Genomic DNA, 18,542 nt, shown 5'->3' with positions numbered 1-18,542 from the left:
CCAAGCCATCATACAAGGCTAGATTGGTAGCAAAGGGTTTTAAGCAGGAGCATGGTGTGGACTTTGATGAGGTATTTTCTCTTGTGGTTAAGATGACCGCCCTGCGCTTAGTCTTGTCTTTGGTTGCTCAGCTTGACTTGGCAGATGGATGTCAAGACGGCTTTCTTACATGGAGACTTGCATGATGAGATTTATATGGAGCAGCCTAAGGCTTTGCAGAACCTGGTAGGCATCACCTAGTGTGCAAATTGAATAAAAGTCTTTATGGCTTGAAATAGGCACCTAGGGAGTGGTATCATAAGTTTGATGCCTTTATGTAGTCACAGGGCTACAGTCGGAGTGCTATGGATCCATGTCTTTACACGAAAAAAGCCCGTGATGGTTCTTTATTGATTTTGGTACTCTATGTGGATGATATGCTGATAGCAGGGAAAGCTCATGATGAACTAGATGCTCTTAAGGCTCAGCTCAAGAAGAGCTTTGAGATGAAAGATCCGGGACACGCCGCTCATATACTTAGTATGCACATTAGACACGATAGGCATCAGGGACTTCTCTACTTGTCACAGAGGGAGTACATTCATAAAGTCCTTGAGCGCTTCCGTATGTAGGACATAAAGCCTATTGGCTGTCCATTGACTTATTGTGTGAAGGTATCATAGGCTGATTGTCCGCAGATAGATGAGAAGAGGGCCGAGATGGCCAAGATTCCCTATGCATCTACAGTGGGCAGTCTTATTAATGCCATGATAGCCACTCATCCAGATATTGCATTTGCAGTTGGTGTTGTGGCACGCTATATGGCTACACATGGCAAGAAGCATTGGGATGCCATGAAGGATATCATGAGGTACCTAAAGGGCATTGCAGATATGTGCATATGCTATGGCAGCCAGGATATAAGAGTCATGGGGTACATTGACTCTGATTATGCAGGACATGTAGATAGTAGGAAGTCCATTTCCGGCTATGTATTCACCTATGCTGGAGGTGTTGTTTCTTGGATGTCTAGGGTGTAGAAATGCACGGCCCTTTCTACTACAGAGGCCAGTATGTTGCAGCCACTGAGGCTTGCAAGGAGGCTATTTGGTTGGGTCGTTTAGTTGTGCTGACCTTGGTATTGATCCTATCCCTACACTGCATTCGGATTCTATGAGTGCTATTCAGTTAGCCAAGAATCCGGTCTTCCATGCGAAGACGAAACACATTGAGGTGAGGTATCACTTCATACGTGGGGTCGTTGAGGACAAGTCTGTTGATCTTGTCAAGATCTCGACTGAACAGAATCCTGTAGATCTGCTCATGAAAAGCCTCTGTATAGAGCGCTTTGCCTTTCTCAGGAGGTTGATGGGCGTGGGATGAGATGATGCCTTTCCTCATCCTGTTGTACATGTGTACATGTTGTACTGTCTTTTTTCTTTTTCTTTTCACTCCTCATTGGGGTATATTCGCCTTTAAGTGGGAGGTTGTTGGGGGGTAAAGGCGCCTCTGCCTAGCCGCCCATTTATTATTACGCTGACAATCACCACCACTGCACACTGCAGGTAGCGAGCGCCCATCACCATCACTTTATTCTTTATTCTTTTAGTGACAGTTTGAATAAAGAAAGGCTTGGTCACACATTGTGACTGTTGGAGTTCCCATTTCTTGTCTCTCTCTTTCTTGCTCTTGCTCTCCTGCCATAGCTCTCGAGTCCAACCTTCGATCCGTCGCTCCCTTTCAACAGCTATAGTATTTCAAGAGGGGGCCTGAAGAGATCACACTCAATCTGAGAGTAGAGGCAACACAAAGCTTAGCCATTGTGTACCCACCTCCTTGCCTTGTTGAGATGCTGATAAGCAATGAGCCACCCCTTGCTTCTCTCCACGCTATCATCATCGAGGGGATGGAATATATTTACTTATGCAGGATGTACTAGAAATTTTGGAGCTAAGGGAAGAAGAGCTATATTGTATCATGGTGCATGATGCACCTGATGATTTAATAGATTTTGATATACAAGATGCGCCATCACATGTTGGAGCATCCAAGAGCAGATTGAGATTGCGGTTACACAGTATGAGATCTTAGATGAGGATTTCGAGTGGTTGCAAGAAATCATTTTTGGACCTCGACCCGACTATATAGTACCTTCCTAAGAGAGAGACAAGGATAGCCCCGTTGCAGGAGTAGACTTGGATGCTCCATTACAGCAACAGATAGATGATGTAGAGAAGGTAGTGTTATCGGATTTGCATTAAAATTTACCAATAGGGCCTCTAGGAGATTCAAGCCCCTATACGCGAGTCTCCGGCCAGGGTAGCTCTGGGGGCCCAATCCTGGTAAAATTTAATGCGCATACTCCCGATGTCCTAGAGGCCCTACTGGTAAAATTTGATGCAAATCTGATGTATATATCTTTACCACACTCCATGCATAGTGAGTTTGACACAGTGAGTTTGACACTAAACTTGTGTGATGCAAGACATTGTCTATATATATGAATTTTCATCTAGACAAGGTGGCCGATCTGGTAGCCAAGAAAGGGTGCAGCACTCGGCATTGAAGGAGTATATCGACCATCTTGTGATAGACATTTTTGTATTCCATAAGACATACTCTTCGACTTTTTTTGAGAACTTCTTGAAGTTGAAGGCACTAACGAAGGATTGGCCCTTCAAGACCATCCCAAAGAACTCTAGCTTGGAGAAAGTAGTGTTGCTTCGATGCTTGAAGCTCCTCTACTTATTCTCTAGTACTAGGTCTGGACCACTTTTTTCCATGGTGGCCAGTGGCATGGTTCTTGGTGTTGAAGACCCCAATTTCATTAGGCAGGAACTACTAGGGCAAAATGTGTTGTTGCCTATGATCAAGAATCGCTCTAACCATGGGGAGTCTAGCTCAAAGAAGCTAAGAAGAGAGTAGATGTACTTAGTGCCAAATGATATCTCATCACCAATGTAATGTAATTTGCAATCTTCTCTTGAAGTAATGAAAATTGATATTTGTTGGATTTGCATGCAATGTAGTTTGTCGTACATGTCGTTTATTATTATTATTTACTTGAATATTATGCTTATTTATCGAATTTATACGCAACACGATTCGTACCCTAAATTTAATACGTAGTGCTTTATTGAGTTTATGCGTAATATGTATTCGTTCGAATGCATGTAATGATAACTCAAAGACATAAATAAAACAAATAACAAGTAAATAAACAAAAATAAGACGTGCCAAAAAATTTGTATTCATATTCATAACATTTTACATGGGATCCATTATAACTAGGGTTTTACAAAATCTCTTTGGAAGCTACATTCCATATATGTTTTGGTAGTACACCCCTATCATTGTTGATATCCGCGAGGACTATCCTTCTATCGCCGGAAGAACCTCACTATTCAAAAATCCCTATCGATGACAGTGACTCTCCTTGCATATACTGATATATAGACCGAGTCTCCTAACAAGTCAATGACGTAAGCTTCGGCAGCTTCCTGTAGTTCAAGGAGGGCTTGGGCAGTCCAGCGATCAGGTTGTTGCAAGCGTGTTCTATCTGGGAAGTGCCTCCTACTATTCTTAATGAGTATGGCATCCATAATAATCTCACGCACTAGCTTCTAGAATGGAGCCTTTGGTTATCAGGATGTGTGTGGTCTTCTGGTAATGGAGGATCTCACGAAGAGCCACTACGCTTAGCTTCCATCGATGCTTGCAAAGCTAGCATGGTGGTGGTGGTGGAGCTAGGGGAGGTGGCCTCTGCATAGGATTTCTAGGGGGTGTCTTCGGGCCACTTGCTTGGTGCGTGCCATGTCTTCTAGGAGAGAAAACCCAAAACTCAAAAGTGAAATGTGTAAAACGAGGTGAAACTTTAAACTTATAGCAAAACTTTCAAAAAACCCTTAAACATGAATTAATGTATCTAGGCTTTGGAAAAATATGACTAGTGATCCGATTGACGTGAAATTTTACCTGCAGACTCCTTTAGGGTACATCAACTGGCAAAAAAAAAAAAGGCCTCATCAGAAGTCTCTAGGACACCTGTCCAAAGGCTGGTGTTTGGGGCCTTGAATCCCCAGATTCAGGGCCCCGGGCACAAGCCTCCGGATAGGTGTCCTAGAGACTTCTGATGGGGCCAATTTTTTAATATTCATGAGTTTTTATGATGCCCGACATGTGGATGAAGTTTCACCAGATTTCGATTTATAAAATTGACGGTTTAATCATTTTGAAAAAATGCATTAACTGGATTATATTTCACTGATAACAGAAACTCACCACCGCACCGAGTGTACGCATATCAGACTACATGAAATATTAGAAACTTAAGAATTCACAAAAAATAAGTGATTGGTCAAATGGAATATCGCATATCAGATATAGTGTTGCCAAATTGCTAAATACAGTAAAGATATAGTGCATCGATCCATGTACAACTGATCACTGATGTGTGCATGATTGCGCATTGAATTTATCCTTAACAAAACTACTTTCAAAATTAGAAACTTGGAAATATGCACAATGCAAATCATGGCAAAATAGAATATCAAATATCAGATTTGGCATTACGAAACCATGAAATACACGGTAGATAGTGCATTGCACGAAGTATAACTAGAGCTAGGCAAAATTTAGCTCCATTTTGTAGACCACTGCTATCAAATACTTGAGGGTCTACTGGAAAGATAAACCAAAACTAAGCTCCTTACAATCTACAACCAAACCTGAGCTAAAAACATAGATCTAGTTACAAGGTAGCTTCTCGAAGCATATTGTTGACATTAAGATTAAATGCATCCTTGTTGTTGCGGATCCTACAAACAACAACCATATCTATGGGCTTAATAGTGGTACATTGGGCATGAATGGCTAAAACTTGAGCATCACCCATTAGATCAATCAAGTAACTTTCAGCTGCTTCTTGGAGAGCAAGCAAGGCTTCGCTTGACCATTGCCCCACATTCCTTGCCCGGTTCCTTGAAAAGAACTTGTGATGATGCCCTAACTGCATATCTTGCAGTATTTCTCACACCAACCTAGAGAATGGTGCCTTAGGAATAATCAAGTTGGCACTCTTCTGGAATTTTCTTATCTCGCATAGTGCAGTTGTGCCTGGTCACCATCTTCGGTTCTTATGTGTTGGAGGACTTGTATTACTAGCTGGAGTAGTAGTGAGAGGTGGAGCAACTGGAGAACATGGACCACCATTTCTTGACAATGGCAAACCATCATTATTGACCACACTAGGGCCACCATTATTGGACATTGTAGCACCACCATTATTAGCTGCAGTAGGGCCACCATTGTTAGCCCACCAAGGGACCTTTGTCACTCACAGTATGCTCACTAGATTTGAAAGAGTGTTGAGCTCTTGCTCTTGCAGGCGCCTTCTTGATAGGAAGCTTGGAAGGGGCCATGATTGTGATAATGAAGGATAGAAAGGTGGAGGGTAGAGTGAAGAGTAATGGGAAAAAATGACAGGAGAGACTTGACTTAAGTACAAAACTTTTAAACTTATTGTGGTGTAAATTAACTTTAAAATTAAAAAACATAGTTCGAAATTGACTTTGAAAAACATAGTGAAAAACCTTCAAAATTTTAAACAAAATTTGCAAGACATCTCATGTTAAAGATAGGAGTATTGATGTGTCATATCATGGGTACCTATGCTCTCTCATGGACTCTAAATGCATCAAAAGTATTAATTTATCTAGGTCTCCATTTCTTGCCATCTCTCTCTTGGGGTTGCCAGCTATTCTGTGTGGCATTGTCTAGCTGTGCTATTTTCATATCTTGCTTTTCTCACTTCATATATTGCCCTACTTACAAATTCTGCTTGAGAGGTTTTGGACTTCTTTTATTTTTCCTCGTATCGTATCTCTAATCTCTTGTAGCACCATTGTAATAATTGCCTCATAGAATTGTAATCATTGATGCCACCTCCATGATCAGTTGCCTTTTGAAAAGCACAACGAGCTTGCCAATGAGATCCTTCCATACCTTGAGTTGACCATACTGCCAAACTTCCTTGATTTGCAAAGTATGGACCATGTGCTTCAAGTATATGTTGCACACGAAGAGAGATTAGAAACACAAAATAATTTGATATGATATTTTTTTGTAATGGTGACAATACTGACCATGTAGTGTGTTATACTATTTGTAGTCCATGCCTCCACCACGGACTTATGAAATTTAGCAATTGTCTCTTTAAATGTATTGGCATCACCATCCCTAAACCTCAACTTTTGTAAGAGAGCTGCTAATCTATCTAGGTGTATCCACACTTCTGCCTTTCCAATCCTTGTTCATCCCCCATTGTTCCAATCCGGAACAGCAAGGTGCAACTTTTTCCATGCTTCATACTTCTCTAGTTGTTTTACAAGTATATTGTCTTCCTCATCTCAAGGTGGAGATATAAACTTCCTAGCCTTGGGTCCACCAAAGCATGGATTACAAGGGATATTTCCACTCTTTCCCTATTTTTTCTCGTCCTTTTTTATTTCTACTTGGCCCCCATGCAATCCAACTTCAAAGAGGACTCGTTCTACCTTCTTGCATGTAGCATTAGCTTTTGACACATGCTGCATCTTGTATGCCAAGCATATATATTCATATACTAGCTTCTCAATTATTCTAACCAAACAATGCAATGTGGAAAAGTGAACCCTTGTTAGTGGTATTTCCAAAATAGAGTGCAAGTTTGGATCCACTGGAACTAGCATCCATTTCTCATGACTTTTTGATCATGTGTTGGAGCACCTTGTTGTCTTGCCTTGGCAAGCCATTCTTTCTTTCCATCTTTCCCTTTCTTCCTAGTTTGCATACAGTATATGCACGAAAATTTTACATTCGCTGCATTTGATAAACCAAACATACACTTCAATGTTTTTAAATCACTTGCAAGAATCCATTCAACATGATAGTCCCCAAACCCCTCGATGTGTAAAATTGCTCCATTATTTTGCTGTTGAATAACATTGGGTATATTAGTGAGGTTAAAAAAACTTTAATTACTTCATGGTCCTCCTTTGGTACTCCAAATGCTGCAAGCCACCATATTTCATTCTCTGACTGTACACTAAAGTATAAATGATGGTTTTCATTGATGTTGGGATCCAATGCTCGATTCATAAGTGTTATACTCACACATTCAAGTTTTTGCCCCTTAATAATCTCACTCTCATCAAGTTTGAGGACAATAAGCTTGACTCTACATTCTTCCATAGACATATTGTAGAACTTGACCATAGCAATTTGAACCCTACATATATCCAATACAAAGTTGTTCTAAAACTTTCTCATTTAGTTGTTTTCTAGCCTTCTTGATGTGAAATGGTTTTGGCAAAGGCATTACTCGCTTAGTTTTGAAGACTGTATCCAATTGTTGATAAAGCATACTATCTGACTCAGAACTCATTCCCACCTTGTCACATAATCCCTGAGCATTTGTAGCAGTAAACAAGTTGCTCACATCCCTAAGATGTTCACTTGCGACACCATCTACAATGTCCTTGAATTTACGATTTTCCAATGCATTTTTTACCATATCCTTCCTTAGGACTTGGGCAATAGTATCTTTGCATGAGGGAACATATTTCTCATTGTAGTAGATTCTGTCTATGATATTGTCTACTTCCTTTGGTTAATTTGTGAATTGATTTAACTAATCGGATGCGCTGACGTGCTTCTTTGGTTTTTTAAGTGGGTCCAATCTCCAAAGTTTTTGTGAGCTTTCTCTTTATGTTTCGATTCTCCTTCTCCAAGTCCATAACTTTAGACTGTAACTCCATATTTTGCATGTGTGTAGCCTGCATAGCATCTTCAATGACAGACATTGCTTGTTGTAGGCTTTGGTTCTCCTTATCCTTCTCAGTCAATAATCTATCCTTTTCCATCAAAGACTGCATACTCCCTTGTAATCTTGTATGCATATTTGTCAAGGCTTGATGAACCCCTGCTAATCCTTGTGTGACAAGTCTGCATGTGTATCCATACAATCCTTCATTGTCTTCACAAACGAACTTTACAAGTGATGTAAGCCCTTCAAATTGTGGTGGCCTTTGAGTGACTAGAGATTGAGTGGATAAATGCACCCATCAACCCAAAGGTCCACATTTTTTCCCCCTGCATTTCTTTCTTGATGCATCTTGTATATTATTGCATCATCCCTTTCTACAAATTTTTTGAACATTGGTGCATATTCATCCTCCAATTGAAAGTGAATATCTCTCTTTCTCTTGGTACGTCCTGCACCTGCATCCTATAAAGAAAAATATATACCAATTTTAACATTACACAATTACATCCCTTTGATTAATAGTAAGCTAAGGAGTCGATGCCAATTTTTTGATCAATAACGAGAACGTCTAAATATCTAGGAGCAGTAGGTCAGCATCAATCCAGCAGCATGCAACTAAGCTCAAATCACACAATTACATCCCTTTGATTCACTATATCTGTATTCTTTTTTACCCAGTTGGATCTTGTCTCTTTCTCTTGATTTCAGTTATGATAGACCCTAATCAATCCCTAATTTGCTTGTAATCTTAGCTTTTAATCTACCTCTAAATCAGCATCCAATCTTATCTTATATTCTATCCAAAATATTCTCTCTCTCTCTCTCTCTCTCTCTCTCTCTCAGAATTGTTCAAAGATATTTAAATACATTTATATAGAGGCTTGGCTAGTGGAGAACAATAGCATAATCTTATCTCTTATCTTCTACCATAATTTACTCTTTGTCACTCTATCACTTATTTTCTTAGTTCATCTCACACAGTCCTATCTCTTCCCCCTCCCTTCTCCCTCTTTCCCTCTCTCTCTCTCTCCCCCCTCTCTCTCTCTATGAATTGACACTTAAGGATTAAACAACAACTATGAAGAATAATAACATTACAGAGATTAAAAAATAAAGATACCTCCATTATCACTTGATTGCTTGTAGTATAGAGTGTTGAAGAGGAAGATATCTGATAGCATAGTACTGAAGAGAGTACTGAAGAGCGACATTGCTTGTAGCAGGGTAGAGAGTATTGTAGATAGAAATTATTTGATTTCAGAAAACGCTATCAAAACCACTCCTGAGATTGCTTGTAGCAGGGTAGAGAGTGTTGTAGATAGTACAGAGTATTGCTTCAAAAGAATTCGTATGCAAGAAACCATATTCTAGAGGGAAGGGAAGAGTACACAAAATTTTAGATAATACTAGAGCTTTGAGAGGGAATGAAGAAATGCCCAGAAATAGGCATATAATTATCCAAAAATAATAAAAATTTACAAAAAAACTCTTGAGTCAAAAAGGTGTCTTTGAGAAAAAAATAATTTTAAAATATGATGTGTACGTCATTTTATATCATTTTTTAACTTCCGTCCTTTTAAGAAGCAAGAATGAGAACGATTCTAATATATTTTCATGTTGAAAAGTCATGAGGGCATTAAAGAGTCATATATTAATGATTGGCTTCGTTTTTACAAAAAATAGAATTGTATTTTTTTAGTTATGAGGATTTTGAGAAAAAGTGACCTTATCCTACAATTTGAGAATAAAATAATAGGTGAAATCTATTGAGAATACAAATACGATATTTTTTTGATTGTAGAAGATCTCTTATTCTAATATTATTTTGGAATGTCTTTTTAGAGAGATAGAGGTGAGAGAAACCCCTTAAGGGGAAAAAATGAGAGTCCATATTTCTCCTAATGATGTTACCCTCATAGCATCCTTGGGCTTATAGCAAGGCTTTTGGAACCTAGCGCTGCTCAGTCACATGTGAACTGTGGGAGTAACTCCACCATTTAGCCCTAGAGCATGAGGCATGGAAACTATGCATTCCCAAGGGTTTGATACTTGTGAGACTACGGTCTATGCTTAAGAATCCACTTGAGTGTTTGGACCATGGTTCCTTGATGTGGCTGGGAAGGTACCATGGGAGTACATTGGAATGTACTACCCCCTCCTTAGGGTAGACATTAGGTTTAGCTACCGATGGCACTATAGGGTTTGGGACAACTATGGTACCCTTACTAAAAGTTGTTACTATTCTAACATGACCAATGGCAAGGTGGATGTGCTATGAGTCATAGTTAACATTACAATGAACTTATTTTTTGAACACTCATCCCAACATTGTCTCTTTACCAAAACTTTGCTTGTTGTTAGGTAGCACGTAGAAAACGACAAGTAGACTCTTAGTCTCAACAAAAAACATTAGTTTGCATTTTCCCAAGAGTGGATAGGATTGCCCCCTAAACAAGCTTAGTTTCACATTGGTGGTTGGCTGCAATTGGGGTTGACCCATGGCGATCCATTGTTCATGCATTAAGACATTGGAGTCAGCTCTCTTGTCAATTAGTGCATCAAGGGAGGTTATGGTGATCCACAGGTAGGCTGGTGCTACTACTTCCTCATCCACCTCCTTGAGTTATGCGATGGCTGCAACCCTTCCAGTGGTTCTATCATTGGAGGTTCATGAAGTGGATGTGATGGAGGGTAATACTTTCTTATGCGACTTCCATTGAAGAGACCTATATCCTGTCCTTCTAGGGTTTCAAGTTTCGCATTCTCCATTCTTCAGACATTGTGAACCTTGAAGGGTCCCAATCCCCTAAACTTCATTTTCTACTTATGTCCCTTGATAGAGTATAGCAATACTAAATCTCCTTGTTCAAAGGCTCGTTGCTTGACATATTTGACAAACCAACTTTTGTAGCATGCCCTTTTGTATATTAGAGCATGGGTTGCAAATGAGACGAGTCTCAAATAGACATTCTAGCTTTAATAACTTATTTGTCTATGCTTCTTGGCCCTCCCATCTCTCTTGGGCTGCTATTCTCAAGCTGGGAAAACAAAGAATTGCACTAGCAAAATAGCTTTGGTTCCATAAGTCAACCTAAATGGAGTTTTTCATGTAGCTATTTTGTAGGCCATTCTATATGCCCATAAAGTTGCCATGAGCTTGTTGTCCTAGTCATCACTGTGCAAGGTAGATATACGACTATTGTTAGAATATCCACCAGGGTCTTGTTTGTGGATTTGACTTGACCATTGGAGTATGCATCACTTCTTTGATGAAGTGTGCGCCTTAGTCACTAACCAACTCTATGGGGCAACCAAACCATGACATTACTTGCTCCTAGTGAAACTTGGCCATGGTCCTTGCATCATTTTTGTGAGTTTCTCAAGCTTTCACCCACTTAGTGAGAAAGTCAGTGGTGGCAACAATGATGTATTTGGCTTAGGAGCATTGAGCTGTAGGGCTAATTGGGAAAATGAAATCAATTTCCCAGTTCTCGAATGATTGGCATGCAATCATTGGGGTTAAATCCATTTTGTCCTTATGAGTAGGGACTTTAGTCTGTTGGCACTCATTAAAATGTTTTACAAACTTGGTTGCATTGCAAAATAGCATTGGCCACCACATTTGGGACTTGAGCACCTTGTAGGTGATAGTGTCCCCAATGAAGTGCCCTCCAACTTCTACCATGTGATTTTTTAGCACATCACGCATTTCATGCCCGCAAACACATATCCTTAAAAGTCCATCCTTTCCTATTCGATACAGTTGACCTACAATCAACTGATAAGGTTGGATCTTAAAGACTACCTTTCTCTATTGATCATTTCACTAGTCCTTTCTTATTGAAATGCATGGATCTAGAGTATGGATATGGTGGATGGAATACAAAGACAATGTTCATGATGACATAGATCAAAGAAACCAACTGTTACTCAAGGAAATTAGGTTCCAAGATGGAAGCTTGGACTCATAAACACAATCTTGAGTATGACACTGACTATGACTGAAAGGACAAAGTACAATAATATTCCATCATTGAATGATAAGAAGTTACATAACTTTATAGGCTCATGATGGTTTCCTTTTTCTCCATTGTGCTTATGGGATTTAGGCATCCTATATTTCAAGCACCCTCTTTAGTAAATTTTTTGAGTCTTGCCCTATTTCTCCATACAAAGAGGCTATCACATGGGTGTGATTGCATAATTCTGAACACCCCTCCTTAATCACAACCATTGTAACGTGTTGTCTAGGCACATTTTTAGCAGTCCATCAAGAGGTGAATCTAAATGACACCGCCTGGCACTCCCATGGAATGTTACGGGGTTTTTCACCTAGGTTTTCTCAAGTCCACCTCGCAACAGAACGTTCACGATCCTCGAATCCACTGGGATCTACCTGAATTCGGGTTCCTAATGGCCAAGGTCTCCTGACATCATTCTAGCATCGGGTCTTGGACATCCTACTTTACGTAAAGATACCCAAGCCAAAGCTGACCCATGCCGCACTTGGTTCAAAGAGAATGGAAAACGAGAGGGATGTGTCGCTCAACCTCTCTGCCTGTAGGGCATAGTCCCATTCTGGTCCCCTAAAACGACATGAATCGGGTTCTAACCTAATAATTCCTAAAGGTCGTTCGACAGTAGAACCTTGTGAGAAGCCTCTCATTTCTCTGGGACCACCCTGTCATAAGACGGGCCCATCGGGGGTTTCGCCCACCCGCTTCCCTCAATAGGCATTCTTTAGTTATCTAATTAGGTCCTATCACATTTATGTGTGACATTTAAAATCAGCTTCCTTAATTGAGCCTTTTAGGGAATAGGGTTCATTTGTGTAACTTATGGCACTAACACAAAAATAGCTCAAACAAGTTCCTTGGAAGTAAACTTTGTGTTAACATTTCAACTGAGGTACAAGTTTTGTCCATAGGATGTTTTTCACGATCCGTAAGGTCGTATCTTATTTTCCTTCAAGTTTCTCCCTTGCACTAGCAATAGGGCCTCGAGAATCCATCTTGAGTCACATATATCATTTGAGTAGGACCCGGAGGTAGAGAATTTATAGCCAGAGTCCCTTTTGGAATCTAAGCATCCTCCTATATTCAAACTAATCCATAGAGATACCTCTCGTAGCAAGTTCGGTCCATGTTCCCATCATGGCTATTTAGAACCCCCTTGGATAGGGTTGGTGGCCAGTTGGGGGTGGTTTGGCATGCCCTCCATGAATTTAACCTGATCGAATTTCTTTTGTGAGCTTTGGTCATACAATCCTTTCACAATTCTAGATTTACAAGCACAAACAATAATGGAGGTGAGTGCTCAGAACATCTGCTAAGGTGGAGTTCCTATTTTTGAGTGCTTAGCATTCACCCTTTTGGATTTTCCTTGCCTTGTGTTAACTAAAATGGCCTTCTGAGGGGGAATGAATTACCCTCATTTCAACCCTCATTCTCATGCAACAGGAGTGATAATTTACTCAATTGGGTTTATATCCAATAATTGCTGGATGGTAATTGCCCTAATTTGCTAACCTTTAGACCAGGGTTTCTTATCTTGAGATCACAAGATCTAGATGAATCAATTTAGGATCCAAATGGGTCATTTGGTAACAATTTTTTCCTCCTCAGAACTTTATTGGGTTCCTAAGTTTACCTTAGGGTTTCATTCCCTCAAGATCTCATAACATAAACTTTTGCTCATTCCTCCTGCAGCCAAGAGTAAACTAAGTCCTTTGCAATCCTTGAGTAGTTGCGAGCATCGAATGTCATGTAGCAAATGGTCATTCTTTCTTGCAGATATGACATTCGAGTTTTCTTGTATTGACATCAAGTTGTATCATGACTTAAAATGATACCTCAAAGAGTGTTGTTGGGCTTATCGCGGCTAGTTGCTAGGATAGAGACCTATGAGCGTGTTTACTTGATTCTAAATCAATCTATGGTTGTAGCATTAATTTAACTTATTTACAATTAAACCCTAGCCTTTCTTATAATCTAGGATTCACTTATCAAACTACCTCTTGCAATTAGGTTTAACAATTTTCATATGCACCTTAAATCTACCTTTTAAGATGAATCTCTATCATGTAGTGCAACTGAAACTATCCACGATGCCATGCAAATCTAGATGCAAGTAGTTCCTGAGTTGATGATACAATGCGGAGCTTCTATTCTTAAAAATTCATTTCAATGAACTTATCCAAATCATAAATTGACTTATATTTTTTAAAGTGCGAGGTACGTGAATTTGTCATGCGAGCTAAATCTCTTTAACAGTTTATAGGACACAATCATCTTACATGGACTTGCATATCTATATATATATTGGTAATCTAAGATGCACTCGCAAAAAATTGTGCCGAATAATCAAATTAGTATTGCAACAACCCATAAATGCTTAATCAATTCGTGGCAAATCATGACCATCATGAACTTGATTCAAGCCTATGCATCTACCTTTCCAGTTATGCAAGTTACGTGATGCAAATGTATGATTCCTTTCTATGATGATTACGCTTTCCTAATCCATTCATAGGACTAGACATCATAGTGGTACTTGGTTTTGGAGTGACAAATTGGCATTTATACTTGATAACCCATTTGTGTTAGCGGTGGCATCTTTGCCCGATCCCCCTTCCATGGTTGTAGCCTTCCCGGTTACTTGGGAGAGTTTGCACTTTGGGGCCATTTTAGAGATTGAAATGCAAGCCTTCTCTTCTCTTGGTGCACTCCTTTGTGCTAGGATTTCCTACGCTCTACTTTGACTCCCGCAACCTTTTGCCAAATAGGGGGTAATTGATAGGGAAATCATGGAAATAGCGAGGGAAGGAGGGTAGTTGTGATCTCTTTTCAAGAGAGGGAGGGAAGGAATTTCCTCGAGCCTTCTTCTCTCTCTCTCTCTCTCTCTCTCTATCTCCCTCCTGTTATGAGACTCTCTCTCTCCCTTTCTCTCTCTCTCACTCTCACTCTCCTCTCTCTCTCTCTCTCTCTCTCTCTCTCTCTCTCTCTCTCTCTCTCACATCGAGAGCAAGGGAGGGGAAAAAAAATAGCGTGTCATCCTTTGTTTAAGGAGGGGATATGGATATTATTCGGGGGGAGCGTTGTAATAAGGAGCCTTAACTGATCTGGGCAGCCAGATTTGGACGTTGCCATGCAGACTTGTTAAGGGGGGAGAAGAATAAGTGGGGGGGGGGGGGGTTTGGCACATGTGTGCCCCTCCTCCCCATCGATTCCATTGTCACAATTGTCGCCTGCTTCAGTAGCTCCACCACTGACCATGTCATCTCCCCCCTTGTCTCCCTAATTCATCATCATGCTCGTCTCTTCAACTGCAACTCCCCCTCCGTTCGCCAAAACTGGTGGCGTAGACAGGGGCAGTTTTTTTTTTGATTAAGTTTAATTATTAAGGGGGGGTCTTACGAGTCACAGGGATATTACAACCATGAAAAATGCACTAATTGTACAGAGGCTGTCATGAGTAGAACCTTGCTAAGTGTGGGTATGCCACAAACATGGTAATCATCGAGAGGCTATCACAGAAAAGGCTAAGTGTGGGTACCAAAAACATGGTTAACATCCAAGGGTTGTTACAAGGCCTCACTAAGTGTGTAGAGGCTGTTATGCATAGGCTACATGAGGAGTTTCACAAGGCGTATGACAGAAGCATTAATAGCAAGTACATACAATAAAAAATTGTAGTGAAAAGTGGAGACAAGGACCGATATGCCCTTGTGTTTTTCTTTATCAGTTATGTCATGGTAGGCATAACATATCTTCTTTTCTTTGTCTTCTCCTTTGATGTAGTCCGCTTTGCTTTCTTTGATGCTATTTTTGTCTTCATGGTCTTCTTTTTCTTGGTTTTTTTGGTCTTCTTTTGCATTGACTTTGTCTTCTTCTTTATGGTCTTTTTGGTCTTCTTCTTCATTGACTTTGCTTGCATTAATCTTCATGTTCATGTCCCCCTCAAGCAAAGGTATCATCATCTTTGGGGCAGAAAAAATGTCTTCAGAGTTTTCAAATAAGATCATTGATTTCTCTTTAGTATGGGCAGCTACATTTCGTTCTGCAAATAGGTCAAACAAGTCTTCCATGCAGTTGAAATGAGCAACAATGATTATTTCACTCTTCATGAGAAACATCCACTTGAAAATATTCATATTTGGCATCAGAATCAGCCTCAAATGAGTGAGATCAAACCAACAATGAGTTAATTCTTAAATGTGCTAAAAACCACAAGTGATGGCACTGTTAAATCCCACTATGCAATATCAAAAGATATTAGCTTGATTCTTGATGTTGTTGTTGCTTGATGTTTGATTGGAGTGATGCTTTGCTGGGAATTGAGTAAGAACTCAGATCAGAGTGGCATAAACATCAGTGAGTTGGAATGAAGTGAAAAACTGAAATGAGAGAAGGACTTGAGCTTATGTTGGATGCTTGAGCTTGAGGTCTTCAAATCTACCAAATTCTCCCCTCCTTGCTGGTTTGATGGGCAAATGTTGTTGGAGATTGATTAAATCAGTGAATCAGAGTGGCAATAGGCTTCGTTTAAGTGGCAGGAGAGAGAAAATGAAGAAAAAGTTGAGCTTCAAGTGAAATGGCTCTAGTTTGCCATGTTTGCAGACAGGGACCTAGTTTTTTATTGATTTTAGCTCTCATAGAGGTGATCATTTGGGGAAACCTCTGAGTGGAAGAGAGCTTAGATATGGGTCTTCAATTGCCCTATGGTAATCCTCAATATCACAACCTGCATGTAGCATCGCAACAGTACAAACAGATGTAGGCACAAAATAGGCAGCGATGGTGAATTTCTACAATGCTAGGCTCTGGAGTGCTCAATGTCAAGGGCTTAGGTGATGAGAGCAGAATTTAGAGACCCCTTTTTGAAGCGGAAAAGAGCCCACGAGTCTGTAAAATACCAAATTTTCATGCAAAATGAAATGGTTGCAAATCAATGAGTTGGAGTTTTCCTAGATGGAGTTCATGCGAGGAACCCAACACAAGTCTCGGTTCATCGATCGAAGTCCATTTGAGCCTCCATTTAATCCCCGCAAGGTTTTACATTATGAAGCCCCGCAGCTACATTATTCGAAAGTTGAAAAGTGTGTGGCAAGCCACAACTTTATAGATTTCGACGTCACAAGGCCATCTAGCCAAACGGATCTTGAATCCGAGCTCATTTGCCCCTCCAAAAGCAAATAAAACCAGTAGCTACATTATTCAAAAGTTGAAAAGTGTGTGGCAGGTCCTAGCTTTATAGATTTTGACATCATGAAGCCATTCGAGCTCATTTGCCCCTCCAAAAGCAAAAAATCCACTTTGATTGCAGTGTGAATACAAAGAAATGAACTAGATATTTTAAACATTAAAATCTTAAGTTTGATTAAGATGAAAAACCCAAAAATTTGATCATGCCTTTTCTTTGGAGAATTGTGCCTCTCCAATGGTGGCCATCATCAAGAACCAACTGCACATTCCTAATCTACTTTCTAAAGGCTCCATTTTGGGTGTAAGCATGTTGATTTTCATGGAGAAAATCAAAATTTTGATTTTTAGTCTTTCTCTCTCCTCTCTCCTCTTACTGCATGTTCACATGTGTGATTCTATGAGAGAAGGGGGATCAAAACACGCAAAATCCGCAAGTATACAATTTTCATAGAGATGATAAATTTTGGGGGTTTTGTTGTGATTTTGGGATTCAAATGGAGTAGAAATGAATAAAAAATCAATGTTTGGTAATTGTGATAAGCTCCAATCCATAAATCAGTAATATCATAATTTTTATTGAAATAAATGAAACAAAATAGTGAAAAAATAAAAATAAAAATTTTATACTTTAGGAAATTAAGAAAAAATATGCCTTATGTCTGTGAATGTATGGCATGGCTATAGCATAAGGATTAAGCCTCAATTCAATTATGTCTTCATGTTAAAGTCTATTTTTACCGCTTTTTACAAGAAAAACACATGAAAAAACAGCTCTTTATACCTATGAATGAAGCACAACGTAAATGGTAGGGGGGAAGAGGGGTTTTGATGTTGATTAGTTGGTGAAAACATATGAAATTATGATCTATTTGTTTTAACATACCATACAGGATGATTATAAATTAAGTTAAAAGGGATTAGGCAACAACACAAGGATGCTCGGTGCTAACCGTTAGCAACGAAGCATGACGTGTAGGCTGAAATCATTAAAAGAAATGTTTGTTGCACTTCACAATGCTGATTCATGAAATATAAAATGTTTGAGTACTATGGCATTCACAATCGCATTCCGCATATCACATGGTAACTCCTAGATGCATTGCAATTGGTTTCTTATACTTATGACACCCACGTTGAGTTGTGAGATTTCTAAATTGTAGGTTTAGGTGTTAGAGTTCCTTGGAAAACTGTTAAGTGATGAGGAAATATCTTATCTCCTAAAATGTTCTAAAAGAAGAGTTGAATTTTTTAATGACTGTGTTATTTATGTTAGTAATGCATCAAGGGCCAATCCTTGAGGTGTAGGAGAGCTGTAGTGGGGCCACGGTATTCAACCGGAGGGGTGCCTCCTTCTGTTTGTGATTACGAGGTATTTTATACCAATCTATGTGTAGGGACTCCCTCTAAGGAGTGTGGGGTTTAATCGTTGGACTACAATTTAGAACAAACACAAGATTCACGATAGCAGTTAGGTTAGGGTAGTGTGTTCCTTATACACTCCTGGTTGCGAGGCCGAGGGGTTGTGTTCTTTGAGTATAGAGAGGCTCAACTAGTGC

Source organism: Lygodium microphyllum, chromosome 3, assembly GCF_053477565.2.
Source record: "Lygodium microphyllum isolate KBCC chromosome 3, Lygodium_microphyllum_v1.1.10, whole genome shotgun sequence".
NCBI lineage: Eukaryota > Viridiplantae > Streptophyta > Polypodiopsida > Schizaeales > Lygodiaceae > Lygodium > Lygodium microphyllum.
The sequence above is the reverse complement of the archived record's forward strand: the minus strand, read 5'-3'. Positions refer to the sequence as shown.